Source organism: Rhipicephalus microplus, chromosome 2, assembly GCF_043290135.1.
Source record: "Rhipicephalus microplus isolate Deutch F79 chromosome 2, USDA_Rmic, whole genome shotgun sequence".
NCBI lineage: Eukaryota > Metazoa > Arthropoda > Arachnida > Ixodida > Ixodidae > Rhipicephalus > Rhipicephalus microplus.
Window position 1 is genome coordinate 59,082,563 of NC_134701.1, and position 16,000 is coordinate 59,098,562.

A 16,000-nucleotide genomic window follows, 5' to 3' on the forward strand; every position below is an offset into this window, starting at 1 on the left:
GTCTATTTTGCCCTCCCTGTCCCTAAACACCAGTGCTTTGAAAAACTCTGCGCCATCATCTTGAACTATAAGGTGAAGCCCTTTACAGAGCATTGTCAAGTGTTCGGCAGTTTTTTCTTTGTCTTCGCACGCACTGCATATTGTGTCTACCTCTTCATATATGGCCCGATATGTCTTGGTTCGCAATAGTCCCGTCCTGGCCTCAAACAGTAGAGAACTACCCTGAGTATTATCATAGATTCTTTCTTTGGCAATTTCCTGCTTAAAAGTTCGATAGATCTCTAGTGCGGACTTCTTAATCATGCCAATTCTCCACATGCCAGTCTCCGTTTCCTGCAGTTCCTTTTTAACCGATAGTTCTTTCTGGTTTGACCACCTGCTGTTTTCTAAGTATTTACCAGTCAATTTCCTGGTTCACTTCCTCCATTTTGTATTGACATTCTTCATGTACAAGTAGCTGAAAACCTTCATAGCCCAACGCTCCTCCCCCATTTCTCTCAATCACTTCTCAAATTTTATCTTGCTGCTAGCTTCCCTGCCATCAAATGATGTCCATCCCATATCACCTTGTACTCCCTGGTTTGGTGTATTCCCGTGAGCTCCTAAAGCAAGCCTACATATTTCACGTTGCCTAATTTCTAATCTTGCTTGAACTTCTGACCTCATGTACAAGACCGCGTTGCCGAACGTCAGCCCAGGAACCATGACCCCTTTCCATATTCCTCTCACAACATTATACCTATTGTAATTCCACAGTGCCCTATTTTTCATCACTGCTGCATTCCTGTTATCTTTAGTCGTCACGCATATTTCGTGTTCCCTCAGGTACTCGGTCCCATCGCTTATCCATACACCCAGTTATTTGTATTTATCTGTTATCTCTAGCGTGACTTCCTTTGTTCTAAGCTCACTACCTTTGTTATCATTAAAAATCATGACAACTGATTTTTTCTAACTGAATCTAAAATCTAACCTATCTCCCTCATTACCGCAGATGTCCATCAACCTCTGCAAATCTTCCTTGTTGTCGGCCATTAGCACTATATCATCTGCGTAGATTAATGCTGGTAGTGCCTGATCAATGAGTTTTCCTTGTTTGACTAAAGAGAGGTTGAAGCCAAGTCCTCTTGCCTCTAATTTGGCCTCTAATCCTTGTAGGTACATCATGAATAAGAAGGGTGACAGTGGGCACGCCTGCCTAAGTCCACGTTTCACCACTGTGGGCTTGGATACCTGTTTTTCCCACTTTTTACCTACCTTGTTAGTTTTATAGATTTCCCTTAAACGATTAGTGACTCCATCTTTTACACCCAGTGTGTCTAGTATTCCCCAAAAGTCCTCTTGAACCACGCTATTGTACGCTCCCTTGAATTTCTGCAGGCCGGTAGGAAGCTTCACAGCGCAGCGCCTGATCTTGTGAAACGGCGCAGCCATGCAGGCAGGGCATTCAGTTCCCTCCCTATTTTCTGTATACTACTGTCCTTGTGTACATCGTAGAACTCATAACAGTAATGATAGCAAACAGATCATTGATTCGGGTAGGCTTGGTGTTTTTATTTAAAATGGAACCACGAGGAAGCTGCTGAAGCTCGTGCCTGTATACAGCTGCTTTATATGGAGATGAAACTTTAACGAAAAAAAATGTAATGATAAACAGTAGGCTCATAACAAACAACATTTCTCTGAGGGTGCATGGAATATATGTCCCATGCAAGGCTATGCATTGCAGTCCTTACTGCATTAATTATGTACACGTACTGCAGGGCATGCAAGTGTATGCAGACACACGCTGACGAAATGACATTTTTTGCTACATACAAACGTGCACCGCACCAAATAAGACGTACGTGTTTGTATAGTCAGGGAACACTCGTGAATATTGATGAAATCGCACAGCTGGCTTACAGTATAAAACAAACACAATTGCGAACAATAAAATGCGACGCTGTTTAAAGAGGCGGACCCAGGTTACGAGGAGAATTATCAGTATGGCATACACACCACGTGTCAAGCTTTTGCAACATCTAAAGAGACTAAATATAGAAAGTTGCCTTTGTAAGTTAACATGACAGTACCAAATGGAGAAGCCACACGAGAGAACAATTCATCGTGGACTAAAGAATGTGTTTTAAATATTATACACAGCTTTGCAAGATAATATCGACGAGTTTTACTCGTCTAGGTGTGGGAGGTGTAGGTCTGATAAAATGCGATGTTGCTTCAGAGCCTTTCTTTCGTAATATTGCAATTTTATTCAACTCTTTCAAACGCGGCACCGTAAATTTCTACTGGGTGCTCGAACACGGCAAGCAGGTCGCGGGGCAAAATCTTTGTAACATTTTATTACCGAAACAGCGATACTAGCAATGCTTGAGCTGCACTTGCTGTTTTCTAAATTGTAACCTCCTCAATCTCATCACTGTGATCAGGAAACAGTGAGGAAAAGTACAGCAGTAGTACGTAGAGAAATATTCAATTTCAAGCCCTTTAGCAATATCATCTAAACAAATTGCCAGTTTCCTGTTGAATTCTCGATGGAAACAAACAGCTGATCAGGAACGCAAGCTTGGCTTGGCACTGGCTTGGCCGTTCATACAGAGCCAAAAGCTGCTGCAGGAAACTGGATTGCGGATCGTATTGAGACAAAATATTTTATACATTTTTGTTTTCTTTGTTTCATTTCTCTAATTGCTCTTGTGATGGCGTGGACCGCGCTTCGTGATCTCATGTACCGGGGCACTGTTTTTAAGTTTAGTATGGCGCACGATAATACATGATTGCGTGCTTTAATTTAAAAAGATTCGCGAGTATGGCAGCAACACTGCAATGTCGGGAAGAGGCACAGGGAAGAGGATAGTAGTAGAACCAGTAGCAGCTGCATGCCCGGGTGGAGCGACTGATGCGCAGATGGAGGAATGTCAACCCGATGCCTTTTGTGTTGGCCGTTCTGGCAGTTCCGCCGACTTTATAGAAAGAGACGACCCCGTCGCTTGTCCTCTTCTTTTTTCCTTCGGGCATCAGCGACAACATTGACGGACGACGTATTCGACTTCACCGTGCACGTGAGTATAGGTTGGTTTTTCTTTCGAGTGAATTCTTGTTCAGATTTGCAACTTGTCGACTTCATCCTGATCACCTGTCACCGGCAATAAGTCACATACGTGTGATATTTAGGTGAAATAAATGATAATGCACATTTTCTGCTCCATTTGCGTGACTTAGCTACACCAGGACATGAGGTAAAGCCTTTGTCGCCTAGCCACTAGCAGGCAAGATCGATCACTCGCATCCTTCAGTTCACAAATCAACGCGCCTGCCTTAAAATTAGTAAGCTGCTCGCAAAGAAATCTCACCGAGGCAATTTTGTTTTCTGTGAACAATGCACCGTAGATTTGTCTTGAATAACAAAAAAAACTTGAAAAATAAATGTCGCGAACTTTTAGAAAACGCCGTGTCTAAGAGCTAGACGCGGCATTTTGTAAAAGGCTCATTAAATTCGGTATGTTTTCGTAGTTTCTGCTTGAAATTATTATTGTCTATGAATTTCATGGCCCAATCTTTTGCTTTGGCTGAAAATCTCGGCGGCAAAAACTTTGTTCAGTGTCCCTTTAAGGGCAGGTGTAGATGCCATCATTTCAGTCGCAAATCTTTTTGCTAGTCGGTCGGCTGGTTAACAATAAGGGTACTAACTAGAGTTCCAGATTTCATCAGCAACACATCGTCATGGCTTCATCAGATGCTGCATTATATACATTCTATCCTCGTTTTTAAATAGGTGTACCGTATGGTCCACTGTTACAGGAAACAAGCGAGCTCATGGACAGTGAGCCATGTGGTGCTAACTGGCAGCGAGGCTTGTGAATGGGACGCATGCGCATAGAATCGGGGTGCGCCCAGTTTTGTCTGCCATTTCTCCGCCTGTACGCATGGCAGCATTGGAAAGCGCATCCGTATTTTAGCTGCGCAATTTATCTAGCCCAGTGCCTCCTGCTTCAGGGATTTCCTGTGAGCACAAAAAATGCATGATTTTAATCGTTGCTGCAGTGTTTTGCAAGTTGTCACCGTAAAGCACATCATATTTTTCGCATAATGTTTGCTGCAACTAGCAAGATTCGACGACTCAAAATGCTGTTCAGGTCTTATGTAGCAAACATTTTAAGCTCGTCCTCGTGACCATGAAATATTGGTTTATTAAATAATGGAAGGCAGAGTTGGTATCAGTTGATTTACAGTGTGAAAATGAAAAGTGCACCGCGCCTCGCAAGTAAGCCCCGAGAGCATGAGCAGAGAAGTAGCAGATGAGGATGCTCATGCGCTGCATTTCCAAATCTCACCAGCACTAATGCTTGACGGACTGCTGGCCACGCACTAGCGTGTTCTTTCTGAAACAGGACTTTTGCCCTGTAAGCAAGTTCTTGAAGGGCATAAGTAAAACGTAGAATGGGCCCCCTAAATGCACCCATCCTTGAACCATTGGGCTTATGAATTAACGCCCTTTTCAAAATACAACTATTCTGAGCTATAAATTGTGACAGAACAGTGCACGAAGTTTAAAAATGGGAAAAGTCTTTAAAGGTCCCCTTTATACATAGTGTTCTTGTGATGTCACTTCTGCCGTTGTCGCCCTCTCCCGCCATGCCCGGGTAACTCCCTGGGTACCTACGGCAGTTCACGTGCTGCCGTGCGGGTTGTTGGGGGCTCGTCATCTGTTGCTGTGAACGATGTGGAAGCATTGTGGTTTTTTGTTGTCTTACTTTACCGAGCTCATTGGATTAGGAAGGCCTCGCTCGTTCACTCGATACAAGACCAGATAATCAAGATGTGCGACACATATACCAGCCACGGCGTACACCGACTGCCCGCCACAACCTATGAGGGCCTATTATCTTGCTTTCACTACAAATTGCCTGGCCCAAAAACAAGTGAAAGCTCCAAATCTCTCGAGCCGCAATTTTAAGAGTGGATGTGCGAAGCGCAGCTGCTCCCATCGAAAACTAGTCGTGCAGAGCTAGGCAAGTATACAGGAGATATATTATTATGAATATATTGTCACGGCCTACGCCACCAAAGTAGCAATGCCCCCCCCCCCCCCCCCCCAGTGTTTTAAACAGTGCTGATATTGTGCTTGAGCCTCTTTGATTGCAATTTGTGGAAATAGTCGAGGAAAATATTATACAAGGCAGATAGCGACTTTGCGTGGTGTGTGCCGCAGTAATGCCAGTCATCACTTTATTTTTCGCGTATGCTTTAACACACTTTTCACTTTGTATTTTGCTTTTGTTGTACGCTAATGTACAGTGGAGTCACTGAACATGATAGAGACCGTGTATAGAATTAATTGACTAATTAAAAAAAATCCTGACGCCCAACTTGAACCGATCGGCTATACTTCAAAGTGAACTAATATTGTTTCCCATTCTTTATAGTTTGTTTCAATGCAATACCAAATCTCCACGATCGCCATCACGATTTTAGCCGCCTTCCTCGCCATCATGATTTTAACTGCGGACAAGTTTGTATGTACAGTATCTTGGTAAGCTATATCTGTTTGCAGGTAAATACTTGGCTATGGCACTTAACCGTAATGAAGTTGCACCTGAAGATGCAAATATTGCAAAGTTTCTTCAAGTAGCTTTTGTTAATCTGCACCAGCCAAATACGCTGGTACTTTTAGGAAAATCGGAATGTGCGTTCTCAATTTCAGGTTATAACTTTCAGCGAAGAAACACCCTAAGCTCTGCTCCCTCTGCGTGGACTACTAAATCAACTTGCCTCACTAGCAGCTCATAATTTCTCAAACTTGCATCGTGAGGCAAAACTAAACGGGTGCAAGCACGAGGAGACAACATGGCAGTTGTAGGCGATAGATTCGGTTGGTGCCCCGGCATGTTGGTGGTGCATTTCGGAAGTGACGAAAAGGCGCTGCGAGATGCACGTGCACACTTTGTATAGTTGCTGTATTGGACAGCAAACTTTTTTTCTTATCTGAGCAGTTTCACCAAAGGAAGCTTCATCATATGGCGTGATAAATGAAGCGAATGCACAGGTTGAACCACATCATAGCCTCGCTGTGCTTTTGTACTTTTTTTAGCTCGCAAAATTTATTTGTAGATATAAGTGACAACTTGCCAGTAATAAGGCAGCACTTGTTTCTTTACCATATGATCATCTCCGGTGTGCTGCTGCCTCAATATTTCAAATTCTAAGCATTTACACCATTGTATGCTAACTTTTCCTTCAAAGTGAGACAAGCCACATGTGTATCGTAGATCAAGAAGCATGCCAGTTTTACGTACTTGCAAGGTAAACATCAGAAATGCACAGTTGATCAAAAATACTAGTTTAATGGTGCATGTACATAGCAGAGCACCTGTGGCACCTCGGGAACAAGATAATGCCACATATGTTACAAGAGATAATTAAAAAAGACAGGGGATGTTCCGTGAACAAATAGAAACAAAAATAAAATGACACGTGGCAGCGAGCGAAGGCGGCAAGGGGGGGGGGGAGAGCCCGTGGGACTTCAGCGGATGAACGTAAGGTGTGTGCTTAATATGTGGAAGAAAAAAAAATTCAAAATTTTGGCGACTGAAATGAGGGTGACTTAGTGAGTGCGCTCATGACGAGAGTAAACACGGTTATTATTTTTTTTTTCAAATCTCTTTTGAAAGCCACAAAAAATCTGTATGTGGTGCAGCCTAACAGAAGGTCCGTGAAGGCAAATTATGAATTCGTCGTTGTACAAAGGCCTTTTTTTTTTTCATGCGCACCATCCCCGCCGCGGTGGTCTAGTGGCTAAGGTACTCGGCTGCTGACCCGCAGGGCGCGGGTTCGAATCCCGGCTGCGGCGGCTGCATTTCCGATGGAGGCGGGAATGTTGTAGGCCCGTGTGCTCAGATTTAGGTGCACGTTAAAGAACCCCAGGTGGTCTAAATTTCCGGAGCCCTCCACTACGGCGTCTATCATAATCATATAGTGGTTTTGGGACGTTAAACCCCACATATCAACAATCAATCAATCATGCGCACCATAAATAGTGCTCAAAATTTAATTGCATATGTTGTTTTCATCCTCACTGTATTCCGTGCTGTTTATGATGTAAAAAAAAAGTTGCACGCTGAAGTGGTGCTGCTTTTGGGCAACAGTTGAAAATGGCGGGGTGCATGAATGCGGAATACTGCCTCTTACACTCAAATCACTCTTGTGGTCACCTCCCACTGTTTGCAGCATGTGTTGTGTATACACAGCTGCATATTTCCTAGCTAGAAAATTTTGATTTTAGGTGTTTCACGCCATTTTCCATGTAACTATTCCACAATTGCACACACTGATCAGCAGGCTTTCAATTGCGCTGAAGGACACAGGTGCCATAAAATTCATAGTCGATTCTTTCAAGAAACCGTATGTAAAGGCTGAAGCTTCATGCGTACATACACACACACATACCATATTGTTTTTTGTACTTTATGAAAGCTGCGAAGGTCTCATGTGCCTCAAAGCGTAACCTGTCTTATTTATTCTCCATCACCGCAAAAGTTTTGTGAGTTTCAAATAAAAGTACTTTGCGCATGGCCACTTTTGGGTAATTTTTTTGTGTAGGTGTTATTTGAGCAGCCTACATTGTTTACTTTATAAGCCTGTATGTATATGTTGCATTATAAGGATGCAGAATGTGTGTAGCTGTACAATATAGATGAAGTGTAAAAATTAAGTGTGCCTATTGTAGTGTTCTTGCAACCAATCTTACCCCCGTATTCTAGAACGTCCCTCCACTCAACGCTTCATCTTCACTTGAGATGGCTGATGGGAGCGCCGTCTCTAAGCAGAGAAAATTGCTGCATGTCAGCAATAATCTGCTGTGATTCTCGAGTAGCGCAGCGTCGCTTTCAAACGAGCAGCGGCACAGTGCTCAACTCTGTCAAGTGAAGGGTGAAAGTCGAGTCGGGGAGCGTTTAGTAATATGGGGGCTAGTTTTGTTGTCTTGTTAACCTGCCATTAACACTGGATTGATGCTACTTTGCTCTAGCTGTACAGTGCTCTCCAAGGCTCAAGGAGGCACCGCACGGGGAAGGCTCGGAGCAAACCATGCGTGAGTTTTTTTTCATTGTTACACTATGCACGTATTAAGTGATAGACTTTAATGTATGCTATTTGTATTGTGCAAGTTTTGGGGGACATACAACTTCCAACACTTATATGTTCTGACGAAAATCACGCAAGAATGAGAGAAGCTTGTGCAAAAATTATGCAAGAGTGTAAGAAGCTTGTGCAGAAGTCTGTGAAATGAAGTTTTGAAATTTTGTGGCAATGTGTCATTGTACAGTGGTCAACAGTCTTGCTCAGCATGCTTGACTGCAGGGCTCCCGGCTGCACAGGCGCATCTACGGAGTGCCTGATGCATGATGGGCCAAATGTCAGCCTGCACACTGGTGCCTCTCATCCCCGTTTGTCTGTTACATCAGTGTCTCTTGTAAAGGGGATCAACTGTGCTGCCTTTTTTTTTTCGAATGTAATGAGTTCTTTTTCCAGATTATTGTTGTTTTAAGGTAGAGCCTCACATTTCTATCAAATACTGAAGATTCTATTTTTCCTTCTAGATGCTATGAAGTCACTCCTTGTGTTACAATAGAGTGAACACTGTTATGAGAAAAGCTACTTTATGGAGTTAACTCACTCCATATTGACTTAACACACAGAATTGGTGAAAACTACACTCCATTCCAGCTGCATTAGAAATAATATTCATTTGCATACTTCTGTTTCTTTTGTTTGTTTGTTGGCTGGAGGTTTGGAGTATAGGGTGGCCAGAGGGCACTGTGTAGTCTTTCTTCATCTTCCCAGTTTTGTGAACATCAATTGATAGCCGTATGGGAAGCAGCCAGCATGCTGAAACAATGGTGCAAGCATGCAAGATGTTCACCATTGCATGCAGTCAGTTGCTGTGAGCAACCTACTGCATACAATTAACTGCAAGTGGTGAACTAACGCTGCACTATGTGTGCCTCCTGGAAAGCTGCAATGGTAAAGTGCCACAATTGTATAGTAACATGGATAACATCGCAATTGGTTTGTTGAATAATTTTGCAACAGAATCAATGGAGTTTTGGATAAATTTGTGTATCTGCCTGGTTCATCAAAGCTACAGAGTCAAATGCGGTATATACTCGCATATTATGTGTACTTTTTTTGTCAATCCGGTCATGTGCGAAGCTAGTAGGAATCGCTGGCCTAAAAGCTCAACTGGGAATATATGTTGCAGGCGCTGTCACAGCTGTCTCAAAGCGGATTGTCATTTGTTTGCTAAGCCTGTTCAAATGCCCCCATTTTCTTGAAGTTCTTCCGAACAGTGCTCACAAAAACCAGTTCCCACGACAGGGTTATACCAGAGAACATAAGTACTCTCCAATAATTGTCGGGAACCCAACGTAAAGTAAGGTGCAGACGAGGAAGCGCGATGCTAACACAGTGCTGTGTGTGTCGCCCTTCATGTGTGTGTGTGTCCATTCCTTGTCCCAGTCTTCTATTGCGTTGTGTTCCCTCCGATATCTAACCAACACACCCAAGCTTCTATGCTAAGTCTTATTCAACGCACTCTTCTGCTGGCTCCCATACTGAATATTGCATGTCGAAGAACTCCACGCTGATGTGCTTAACGGTAGCACGGTTTCAGTTTTCTTCGGTAAGCTTTATAACAGCAATCTGCCTCGTATATAATTATTGTAGCCTATCACAAGGAACGGTAAAAACGCAATGGCCAGATGGCAAAACCGGAAAAAAAAAATGAGTGCGAAAACCTGCCTCATCTACTTGATGTGACAGGTCCTTGCACGCGTTCAACATCTGTGCTGTGTCTTGGGAATACATTCTTGCCGTAGAAGAGGTGGGAAGATAGGAGGCAAACCTTTAGGCATTTCGGACTACACATAAACAGGTTTCAGTTTTCAAGTTCGATATTCTAGGGAAAGCATAAAAGTTCATGAAAGAAGGGACCTTGCACTCAGTCCATTTTGTGTAAGACTGCACTCGCCTGCTCGACAAGAGATGTGCCTGACCAGAGCATCATGAAGTCAAATGTGTCTGTGTGTGTGCTGGCAAGGTGGCTCGGGCTGGTTGGGGAGGGCAAAGTATGCGAGCAAAAAGTTTCTTGTATTAAAGCAGGCTGGCTAATTATACTGGTGAGCAAATTATGTGAGGATGCAAATTGTGCGAGTAAATACGGTATGTACTCTTGTATGTTTCAGCTCTATTGCTACGGATCCTGCGGATCCAACTTGGCATCCGGCAGCAACAAAGAGAGGTTCTGCACGAGGTGCGACAGCTGAAGCACAAGGTACGGCTCTTGTCCATGCCTCAGCACGCCCAGCCAGCACAGCGCCCCTCTGACCTTCCCCGGCTGCCTGCTGGTACAATTGGAGAAGTGGAGGCAGCAGAGGCAGCTGTGCAGAGTAAAGCTGTGGCTGCGGCTTTGGTGTATATTTCTTGATTTTTAATATGCCTATGTAACATGCAGAAATTTAGTACTGCTTTAAGATACTGTGTTTCGGGAAACAAACTAGTCAGGTTATCTCATGAGCCACTGTACTACAGTCGAATATGAATAATTCGTACTCAAAGAGGCCAGAAAATTTGTTCAAATTAAAAGAAGTTCAAAATAATGAAAGTTACCGTAATTACTTGAATCTAACACGCATCTTTTTTCCGGTTAAGAGAGTTCATAAATCGCATGTGCGTTAGAATCGAGTACGAAAAAAAAATTAATATGGTCATTCTATTGCCATCGCCACTTACAAAATGGCCGCCCCCTACGTGCGTCGGCATGGCGCGTCGGTCATTTCTGCCTATGTGTTTCCCATGCGCGGCACTTCATACGTGTGCTGAGGAGTTCGTCATCTTGTAGTACATTAGCATCGACGGCATGGTAGGGCCGACTCCAAAAACTCGACGAGTGCACCACAATGCTGCTTCTAAAAGAAAAGTCGTCGCGTGTGCCGGAACGGACAGAAATCTGGCCGCATCGCGGTCATTCGGAGTTCCCGAAACGTGCGTGCGGGACTGGCGGAAACAAAAGCAGAATATTGTCGACAGCAAAGATTCACGCAAAGGCTTCAGTGGACCACAGCAGGGTCGGTTTCCACAAATTGAAGAGCTGCTCGGCGAGTATGTGATTAAGCAGTGAGCGGCACAGCGGCCCGTGACGACAGAACTGCTCCAAGTGCAGGCTATGCAGTTAGCCTTAGAAAAAGGGCTAATGCAAATCCATTTTAAAGCGAGCAGGTGCTGGCTAACGAACTTTATGAAGAGAAAAGGCTTTTCCCTCCGAAGGCGAACGGGCATATGCCGGAAGTTGCCGGAGGAGTACGAAGAAAAGCTTCAGAGTCTTCAGAGGTTCCTCCTAAACTTGCGGCACAACAACGGCTACCTGCTTGGGCAAATCGGGAATGCCGATCACACGCCTCTTTACTTCGACATGCCTGGCACCACAACCGTCTAGGAGAAGGGGGCGAAGCAAGTTTGTGTACTGACATCGGGCCACGGTAAAACTAGAGTGACAGCAATGCTCTGTTGCACGTCAGATAGGCATAAGCTTTCCCCGTACTTCATATTTAAACGGAAGACGCTCTCAAAAAGAGTCGTTTTCGCGAGTGGTGTGATCAAGCGGGCCAACGAGAAAAAAGGGTGCGCGTTGCAACCGATGTCTTAGTTTTTTTTTTTTTTTTTTTTGTCGTGGAAACCGGGCGCGCGTTACAATCGAGGGCGCGGTGGAATAGAGTAAATACGGTAAACGAGCGGAGGGCTCACCATGCAGTGATGCATGTGCATGGAGAAGTTTTATTCACAAATTACAGGACATCCGTCATTAATTAAAGTAGTCAATACATGTCTGTACACGTTGGCCTTGCAACGAGTCAACAAGTTTTACGTGCAGTTTGCAAAGCATTTGTACTTCGGCTTCAGTATTCTCCTGGCAAAAGAAGTTGCGCGCGGCAATGTCCAGTGCCGACACTCTTCGAAGACAACTGTGTTTCCACTGTTACCATCTCCGCTGCAGCCGGAGCGTGGCCAGCACATGATGAGAATGGAGGAGCGTCTCCACCTGGAGAAAAGCAGATCGGCATTCGAGAGAGAAACACTCCGCGGCAGCTTTTTTTTTTTTTTCTCTTCATGCGCGGTGTTGAAAGGAGAAGAGTCTCTCTACATAGCAGGAACGAAAAACAGGGAAGCGTGACACCGGCGCGTTGCAGATTGGCATGAGAGAGCCAACTCTCTGCGACAGCTTTTTTTCCCCTCTTTCTCTTCATGCGCAGTGTTAAGAAGAGAAGGGTCTCTACGTGGCAGGGACGGAAAAAGGCGAAGCGGGGCACAGGAATGTCGCAGATTGGCATTTGGCAAACATTCCACCGCAGTCTTTTCTTTCCTTTTCTTCATTTTCTTCTTCAAGCACAGCGATTAGGTGTCTGAAGTGCCGCCGCAGGATTGGGCGGGGTGCTGAGAGCATTTTCGGAGCGCGGTATAGCTTTGATGGGACCACAGCGTCAGTTCGAATTAAGTGTGTTGGAATTAATGAGATTCGACTGTATTTACTATAGTCTGTGAAGTCCGAGTGAACTGTCCTAAGCTAGCAGACGATGTAGGCGGCATCGTGTGTTTGATGGGCAGTGACTAGCAATAGCCTGCTTAAAACAGACATTCAGTAATTTTGTTCATTTATCACCCTATTTCGTGTCCGCTGCGGCTCTCTCTACTTTGAGCTACAGTTCACCCTGCCTTGTGTTAGCCGATTTCTTACTTTTTTAAAAATCTAACATGCACCCAATTTCGCAGTGTGAAGAAAAATGAACCTTCGTTTATTGTGATGAAATTTCTATAGCGACATGCCTCTTTGTTGGCTATCACAGAAAAATATAAACAGCAAATGGTGCGACCATCTAGTGCGACCTTTATTTTTCTATCAGTTTCATCTATGACCAAGATTTGGTCGCTCTAAGGTTGCCTCTTAGTACGCCTTGATCATGTTCATTTATCTTGTTGTGCTCTGCTTACAATGCATTGATTAAAAACATGCCCTAGCTTCTTTTTGAATTCCACATATTTTATCGTTTTTCACCTGTAGAAGCTACTCCTGGTCAACATTCAGGCAAAGACATTGTAACCTCGAAGAAACGTGTATTGGAATTTGAGCACTGTACAAAGTAATTATACTATTTCATAGCTAGAACCAATATTTATTAAGGGTTATAACAGTGTTGTATTTGATTTCATAACAGCGATACTACATTCAGAGATAGACTCTGAAAGGTTCTCACACTGATTGTGAGAGGGCTGATGTGGAAACCATTTTAGGTCAAGTGAGTTGATGTTAGCGTAAAAAAACAATGAAATGTTGTGATGCCCAAAAATTCAAGTTGTTGTTTTCAGTGTCCTCTTCTTGCAGATTTTTATCATGAAAACATTTCGATGTGCTGTTGCGTTTACCCCATCTATGCTTCTTGCATTTTTTTACAGCGCAAGCACCTCCTGCAGATTGGGGGACGTGGCCTCCGAGAAATTGGTGTAAATGCCTTGAAGGCTGTATTTGCACATGACGTGCAAGTGCTGTACAGCCTTCATGGCAGAAAAGGGAAAAAGGCCTTTGTGAACCTGAGGCTCTGTAGATTAGTGACAGGTTAGACTTGTTCATTGTTTTATGTGTGTGTACCCTTGTGTATTCTCTGTACTGCAGTGCTTCATGTGTACTATGGTATTTCTGTTCTTGTATGCAGATGTCATCTGCCAAAAAGCAGGGTGCGACCAGGCGGAGGCCCTCAACTTTATTAAGAGGTGGCTGCCAGGGTCTGGTGGGGAGGTGGAGGGTCTGTGGGGGCAGGAAGCGGCGCTTCAGAGAAGCATTTGTTGTGGAGCAGCCCGATGATTCCCACTCTCAGAGTGCAGATTATCGGCTGCTCGCGGCAGCTGGCTTCCTGCCCAGCCACAGCAGCCAGGGCCTTCACAGCACCACTGTCACTGTGCCCCCAACGCAACCTGACCTGCAGTAGAGCGGGCCTTTTTTAGTTGTGTATATATATTTTTCAATGTATACATTTTTTGTTGTACCAAATAAATAAAAAAAAACAAAGAATAAATAGTCTGCAGACTGTCAGTGGTGCACTGTTCGGCTAGCTTATTCTGATTCGGAAGCACCATCACCATGTTTTAGTTACAAAAAAAATGCTCTAAACTATGAATATTCTCGATTACCATGTGGGGGACATATGTGGGGATTGCAAGTGGGGGACATACGCTTTCAAAATTTACTTCCTAACGACTTTTTTTGATCTGCTGTACCAAATACCAGTACCAAATAAAGCACTCGCTATTGCAAAAGATAAATTGGTAAAAAAATAAACTACACTTCTAGTGTTAGCAAAGGGAATGAGGTATAAAAGATGAAATAGATCGAGTAACTGCTTTCAGTTCTCAGCATTCAATTTTCTGTTGCCCCAAGTATACAGGGCTGCAAAGCTACAAGAGTGGGTCATCGAGGCATATTGTTTAAATCTTCCGGAAAGAAAAATTCCCTACTAATAATGGTTACATAATGGCAAGCCAATCAGTAGCCAATATTCGTCGTGCAGGAAACATCGGTGTAATAACGGCATTTGATTGGCTGCAATGTGGCCCTGGATTGGTCCAATGTCGGTCGTACATCCGTAGCCAATATTCGTCGTGCAGCAAACATCGGCGTAAAAATGGCATGTGATTGGCTGAAATATGGCCCAATGTTGGCCGAACATTGGCAGCTTTGTCGGCAATACGATGGGCCTTCGTCGGCCCAATGTTGGTTGCATACTGGCTAAAACATCGGCAAAACGTCGGCCCATCATTGGCTTGAACGTCGGCCCGACATTGGAAGAAGTTGCACTTCCGACGTTGGCCCGACGTCGGTGCCGATGTTAGCCGATGTTGGTCTAAGATTGGTCCAACGGCGGCGTGCTGCCTGGGTATTTGTGTGCCGAAGAAAAAATCCTTAGCAGAAGCCATCATTGCGGCAAGCTGTTTTTTAGCTTTCAGGAACTCATACGTGCTATTAAGTTTACCAATGTTCATTCTACGCCTCAGCCTGCGTACACGACGAGATAGGTGAAGAATATCTCTATTCATCCAAGGAAGTTTCTTAATCGTTTTTTTAGTTGTTATTCGAACAAAGCGATGAATGCACGATTTTACAATGTTTTCAAAGTACGACAAATGAGTATTTACGTCACAGTTGCTGCTCATGGATTCGAACAGAGAAAAAGCATCAGCAAGGCCACCCAAGATCGAAGTATCGTTAGCACGATTAAAATCCGGGAATGTTGTGAGCGAATAAAAGGTTTTAAACACAAGATAAGACAGGGTCACGATGATCGCCTTATGATCCGATATATCTTCGGTAGTTTCACATATAAATCCAGCTTCCGCAATGTTAGAGCTTACAACCATTAGGTCGAGAAATGCGTCCAGTCGAGTTGCATCACTAACCAACTGCACCAAGTCATGCGACAACGAAAAATTGATTAACTCTCAGCCGAGGCCAGGTTCTCGACCGAGAGGTGTCAGAGAAGGCCAATGAATTCCGGGTGCATTGAAATCACCCATACAGATAATATTAGATGAACCAATATTGTGGTTATAAATATAACTATTGAGATTGCGTATATGATCGACGGAGGTGCCAGGTGGGCGGTAGCAGACACCAACCATGAGATGATGCTTGTTTAAGTAAAGCTTGCACCATACCGATTCAACATCTAGAGACACAGGCAAAACAGAGAACGTCAAGTCCGACCGAAAGAGTAAAGCAACTCCCCCGCCTTTGCCGCTCCGTCGATCACAACGAACTAGGGCGTACCCGAGTGGAGTTATCTCAGAGTCGTAAACGCCTTGATGTAGCCAAGATTCAGTTACACCTACTATGTGCGGGGAAAACGTGGATACCAGAGAGACAAAGCTAGGAAATTTATTCAATAGACTTCTTGCATTG

At 44.1% G+C, this 16,000-nt stretch overlaps 1 long non-coding RNA gene across 1 annotated transcript; it reads left to right on the plus strand.

Annotated features, from left to right (window-relative positions):
* The first annotated feature begins 13,291 nt into the window (after positions 1 to 13,291).
* On the plus strand, positions 13,292 to 14,120 carry LOC142796256 (uncharacterized). The gene is made up of 2 exons (XR_012893661.1): positions 13,292 to 13,663; positions 13,761 to 14,120. It is a non-coding gene; the product is annotated as an uncharacterized LOC142796256 (long non-coding RNA).
* The last annotated feature ends 1,880 nt before the right edge of the window (positions 14,121 to 16,000 follow it).